The following is a 6,532-nucleotide window of genomic DNA, read 5'->3' as shown; positions in this document are numbered from 1 at the left end:
TGAATCTCCTGACTCAACTGATGCTATATCTAGCAAATATCTGGCCAACATCAACAATAATAACAACAACACATGACTTTAAAGAAGAAGAAATGGGAAGATATTTGAATGTTTAAAACGTACTGTCAGAGCAATGATGCCAACATGTTGCAGGCCTTTAGCGCTTTCCTGAGGGCACAACCTTTACCGACGTTACTGACGTCAGACACATGCACACAAAAAAGAGCAATACAATTTAGTATGCTTAAATGTATATCTTTAAGTCGAGCTTACTTAATAGTCCAAGTAAACCAAAAAGTATCAGTTAAATTAACAAAAAAATGTCTCAGGAACTCAAAATATGTGTATCTATTTATAGGTTTAAACTATATATTTGTAATTGTTATGAACATTGGTATTAACAGTGGCATACATATTAACTAACTAACTAACTAACTAACTAACTAACTAACTAACTAACTAACTAACTAACATTATAGAGTTGGTAAATCTCAGGTTTGTATCCTGTTGACAATACAGGCTCCATACAATATAAACTCCACAGTAACAGAGGGTCAGTGGTGTTATGTCTTTTTGGTCTAATATCCTCAGGTATGACACTTATGTGCAGACCACTGTCAGCTGATTGGATGACAGTCCTGCAGTGCTGCTTTAGCTCCTCACAGAGCTCTGGCGCCATCTTGTGGTAGATCTGAGGACTTACAGTTACATTTACTCCATCACTGTTCTTCTGATTAAATCCTTTTATATGTTTATAGAGGGCTAATCTTAGATATTAGCATTACTTTAGTCATTTTACATACATTTTTAAATAATATTTTTTAATTAAAGAAAGACTACTTTTCAGTTGAAAGAAGTTGTTCAACATTTTGGGAGATACTTACTTATTCACTTTCCTGCAGAACAAGTAAAATAGACAACCAGAACAAAAGTACTTTAAAATATACAAATATTCTGCCTGAAAACCAAAACCTGGATTTACAAACCACAACTATCTGAAAGTAGGACAAACAAAGTGTGAGTCACTGCATTACACAGCCATGCTTCTACTTAAATAGTATCAGATAACACTGCAACGCTGACTCTAATACAAATCAATGCAATATCATACAGCAAACTATTCCTTTTGTTATTATCCAACTCCTGGTCGTGTTCCATGTTCCATGTACAGAAAATATGCAACACATGACAGCATTAAACGTGGCAGAGGGAGTTAACAAACATGATAGCATTGTGACCAGCTTTGGACTTAAGTAAGAAAGCACAACAGTTGTGAGTAATGTTGATTAGCAGAACCACACTGTTTAGAACTTCAGAAGAAGAACTGGCTCCACTGACAGCGATCTGCCAGCAGGTGGCAGTAACACACCTTTAAACAGAAGTCTTGACACACTGCAGTGTTTAGTTGTTTTTCCACTGCAGCTGGATTTCTTCATGCAAATACCTTCCTGAAGAGCTCCTAACTTTATGGATCATCACTGATGTATTTTCAAAACTAGCTGGAACTTACATCCTGACAATCACTCATTTCACACATGTTCATTGATCATTTCCTGCTGTATATATTGATATCAGCTGTTAATATCTATTCAATAGCTGCTCAGGACAGACGACCCTCAATAACACATTTCCTAGTTTCTCTAAAGACTTTATTATCACAAATTCTCTGTTATTAAAAGCCTCTTTTCTTAATTTGCTTGAAATGTTGTCTTAAATGTAATTATGATATCAAGCTTTCAAGGGAATTCATCAATACTATCAGGCTGTGCAACATGTATAAGATCAGATACAATACTAAACTAGAATGTGTTGTAGAAAACCACATACAGGTAAAGGTACTAAACTTTTGCAACTCATATTTGGAAATCAAAATGAGGGAGTTGGGTGAGCTAATGGAGATGATAGGAATCCCAGTCATTTGAAGAAGAAGATTGAAGATTCAACTTATTGTCATTACGTAGTACAGGTACTGTGTAACAAAATGGTTTCTCCGTATTTCACCCATCCTAGTGTTAGGCAGTGGCGGATTTAGGATTGTAGGAGATCTGGGGCATAGCCCAGGAGTTGTTGGGGGGGGGGGGTGCAGTGGTAAAGTGCTATTTTTTACAAGTGGGGGGGGGGACCGAACATCCTTTAGGGGGGTCGTCGCCTCCTCTAGGGGGGTCTGGGGGCATGCTCCCCCGGGAATATTTTTTTTAAATATTGAAGTTAAAAGCATCAATCTGGTGCACTGAGAGCAAAATTAACCTTACCTTAATAATACATTAAAGCGGACAAAAGGCACTGGAGAACACTTCTTCATTAACACCCTTTAATGAAGCAAACTAATGCCTTAACTCACTCAAATACAGTCGTTTTCTTATTTCAGTGAAACGAATGTGCGTAGAGTTTTAAAGGTCCCATGTTATGGCCATTTCCACTGATCATAATTCCATTGTTGAGGTCTACTAGAATAGATTTATACTGTGCAATTTTCCAAACTCACATTGGTTTCGCATACAGCATCTCTGTAAAGTATGTGTATTCAGCAGTATTCACTCTCTCCACTAAACGGCTCGTTGCAGCTCTTGCCCCCCCCCCCCCTCCCTGTGAGCCCAGTGTGCTCCGATTGGTCGGGACCAGTCGGGACGTTGTGAATCACGCTGAGCTCCGTGGAGGTGTGATTTCCTTGTTTAGCGATACACAGCGAAACACAGCGAAACTCATCCTGAGCACACACAAAGTCACAGCCGAAGTAAAAACAATAAGTGTAGCTTGATATTGAGTAAGAAAAAGGTTGATAAACGCTGTGAGAATGGGTCTGCAGAGAGAATTTCGCCGGGATCCCAACTGTCTGTTATCAACCTGCAGCCAGGGAGGAGAAATCAGCAGAGCTGCCTGCACTGAGTGTGTGTGTGAGGAAGTCCGTGGATTGGTCAATTTGGACCAATCAGCGGGGGCTTAATGTAACGGCTCCGCGGACGTAACGTAACGGCTCCACGGATTGGTCCATTTCGTTCCGGGGACGACATGACATCATGTACCCGGAAGAATCAAATGGACAGTGACGTATCTCCAACGAGGCGTTTCAGGGAGGTATTTTCTGTTTTAGAGTTTTACTCGCTACAGGGTGTACTTTGAGGGTTTTGACTCTGCAGACCATTTACATGCATAAAAACCTTCATAACACACAAGGGGACGGGTAATAACCGGAAAAGCATAACATGTTACCTTTAAAGGATGCAGATAGTCTCACCTTGATACTGACGCATTGCTTATCGTTTTATAGATCTATTCTCATCCACCATCTTTGTTTGTGACGTTCAGAGTCACGTTTCTGAATCGGACACTCTGAGTGGATGCAGTCACAGCCAATCGGAGTCTGATTCAGAGGGTTGCCTGTCAGTTCCGTTGCCTGTCAGTTCCGTTGCTATGGTTCCGTTGTTACGTGTACTGAAACGAGAGCCGGTATAATTCCATGCGCGAAAACAAAATAATAATTGGAATACGTTATTTTAGTGTCTTAAAAGTAGACTGAGGTATGAAGGGTTAACGTTACATCTTAGGATAATTTTTAGTCATGTTCTGTATACATACTAACATATAAGGGTATACTTAGTGTGGTTACTCCATGTTTACTAGCTATAACGTTAACGTTACATCACTCTTTTTCACTTCTTACTCAGTCAGCCAGAGTGCAGATATCACCATTAGATTCACAAACCTGAAACATCATCCATTTCTTCACTGCTGGTGATGACATTGTTGTCAGCTGCTGATACTGCTGCTGCTGCTGCTGCTGCTGCTGCTTGTGGCGCCTGCTTCGATGAAAATAACTTTCCAATATCCATAACTTTATAGAGAACCGCAGTGACGCATCCTAAAACCCGGAAGTAAACTTCTTCCGGTTCCTTCGTCAAAAACGCAATGCAATTTCTCCATAGGGTTTTGGAAAATAGCTCGAAATAAGGTCTGTGGTTGACACACATTTAAGAGAGGGATCACGTTTTGTTCAGCCGGATAATCTCCACATGTCTATCCTACTTCTATAATTTTTGAATCATAAATCTAGTCGCCAGAAGCAAAATGCTAACGTTATGCTATAAACTAACTACAAGCTAGTACAGCAGCAGGGTCGCACGACTTCAACGTCACGCCAACTTAAGATCGTTTCAACTGACTTGCACTGAAACTGCACTTTGAACACTTCAAATATATGATTACCATTTTAAACTGTATACCCCGGTTATCTAGGCCTTTTTTTGTTTGTTTAATGTATACCACGTTTATCTAGGCCCTTTTTGTTTTGTTTTATGTATGTCACACTGTGGGAAACGATATTTCTGGATGTATAACACATGTAGAATTTTTGACAATAAAGCTGACTTTGACTTTCGCGTGCTTGCATATTTTAACAAAGCTTTTCATTTTAGCCACACAGAATTTAACTAGAAGTCATGGCTGTGTCAATTACCAGTCTGATATCGTTTTACAAAGATGACAAGAAGAGTGTAGATAGAGGAGAGAACCACTACAAGTCAGGACACGTACAGCAGTGCAGCCTAGATGAAGGTGTGCTTACCGGTGTTGTCAGGCCTAGCATGAGGGACAAGGTTTATAGTGTCGGTGAGTAGTTATAGCAAGAGTACCGTTAACCTAGAGTTAATTTATTCACATTAATTCCCATCAACAAATCCATTTTATGTGTCACATGAAATCTTTATTAGGTAAGGCAAGTTTATTTATATAGCACTTTTCAACACAAGGCAATTCAAAGTGCTTTACAAAAAATGAAAGACATTAAGAAAATGGCATTTAAAATCAGTCATTAAAAAGAAAAGCTAATAAAATAAACATTAAAAGAAAAAGTACATGGATAAAAGTTACAGTGCAGTTTAAGATATGAATAGTTCAATTAAAAGCAGCGGCAAAAAGAAAAGTCTTCAGCCTGGATTTAAAAGTAGTCAGAGTTGCAGCGGACCTGCAGGTTTCTGGGAGTTTGTTCCAGATATTTGGAGCATAATAACTGAACGCTGCTTCTCCATGTTTAGTTCTGACTCTGGGGACAGAAAGCTGACCAGTCCCTGAAGACCTGAGAGATCTGGATGGTTCATAATTTAGCAGGAGGTCAGAAATGTATTTTGGGCCTAAACCATTCAGTGCTTTATAAACCAGCAGCAGTATTTTTGAAATCTATTCTTTGACACACAGGAAGCCAGTGTAAAGACTTCCGAACAGGAGTGATGTGATCCACTTTCTTAGTGTTAGTGAGGACTCGAGCAGCGACGTTCTGAATCAGCTGCAGCGTTCTCATAGATTTTTTAGTGAGACCTGTGAAGACACCATTGCAGTAGTCCAGTCTACTGAAGATAAAAGCATGGACAAGTTTTTCCAAATCCTGCTGTGACATTAGTCTTTTAATCCTATATATGTTCTTTAGGTGATAGTAGGCTGATTTAGTAACTGTTTTAATGTGACTGTTGAAACTCAGGTCAGAGTCCATGACTACACCTAGATTTCTGGCTTTATCTGTTGTTTTGAACATTGCAGACTGAAGCTGAGCGCTAACTTGTATACGTTCTGCCTTGGCTCCAAAAACCATTACCTCAGTTTTATCTTTGTTTAATTGGAGAGAGTTCTGACACATCCAGTCATTGATTTGTTCAATGCACTTACTCAGTGTTTGAATTGGAGCATAGTCTCCTGGTGAAGTGGCTACGTAAATGTGTGTGTCATCTGCATAGCTATGGTAACTTATTTTGTTGTTCTTCATTATCTGAGCCAGTGGTAGCATGTAGACGTTAAAGAGAAGAGGCCCCAAGATTACAAATATTACACACCAGAGAACACAGAACTATCCATGAAATAAACATACAGTAGGCTATCAACAATTAAATGGATAATTGGGAAGGCATTACAAATGTAAATATATTTTAAATAATAAAACAATCCCACCACCACAGGTATCTACAGGAGAAGAGGGAATTCTCTCCACAAAATGTGAATGCCCACGTGGAGAATGGAAATGCGGTCATGCGGCTGCATTAGCCATCTTTGCCATCCACAATTTCAGCTGCACTGACACCCCCCGTCAGTGGAAGAAGCCAAAGGCAGCTAAACGTACGCATTCAGTGGAGGAGCTATTTCCTCCAACCAATAACTCATTCAACCCGCTGACGAGAGAGCCCACCTCCGAAGATCGTGACTGGCTGAGGGACAGACTCGGGGGCAGGTTCTCAGGAATCTCTTGGCTTCTCTCCCCCGAGCCAGAAGAGGAACACTACAGCTTGGAAACACTTACGGCCCGTCTACACTACAGCGTCGACAGCGTCGAAAGCTCCAAGCTGCTCCAAGCTGCCCATTCACTTTCAATGGGGTGACGTCACATAGCCGCGCTTTTTCGCCGAACTGAATTGTGGGTAGCAGAGCGAGGCGTCTCAGGCGACCAGAAGTTGAACATTGTTCAACTTCTGGTCGCCTGGACGCCGGAGTAGCCAGCGCCAGCCAATCAAATCCCGTTTCCCAAAATCTGACAGCTGAAGCGCTAGCCAAT

Source organism: Pseudochaenichthys georgianus, chromosome 14 (genome assembly GCF_902827115.2).
Source record: "Pseudochaenichthys georgianus chromosome 14, fPseGeo1.2, whole genome shotgun sequence".
NCBI classification, from domain to species: domain Eukaryota; kingdom Metazoa; phylum Chordata; class Actinopteri; order Perciformes; family Channichthyidae; genus Pseudochaenichthys; species Pseudochaenichthys georgianus.
Note: the sequence above shows the minus strand (reverse complement) of the source record.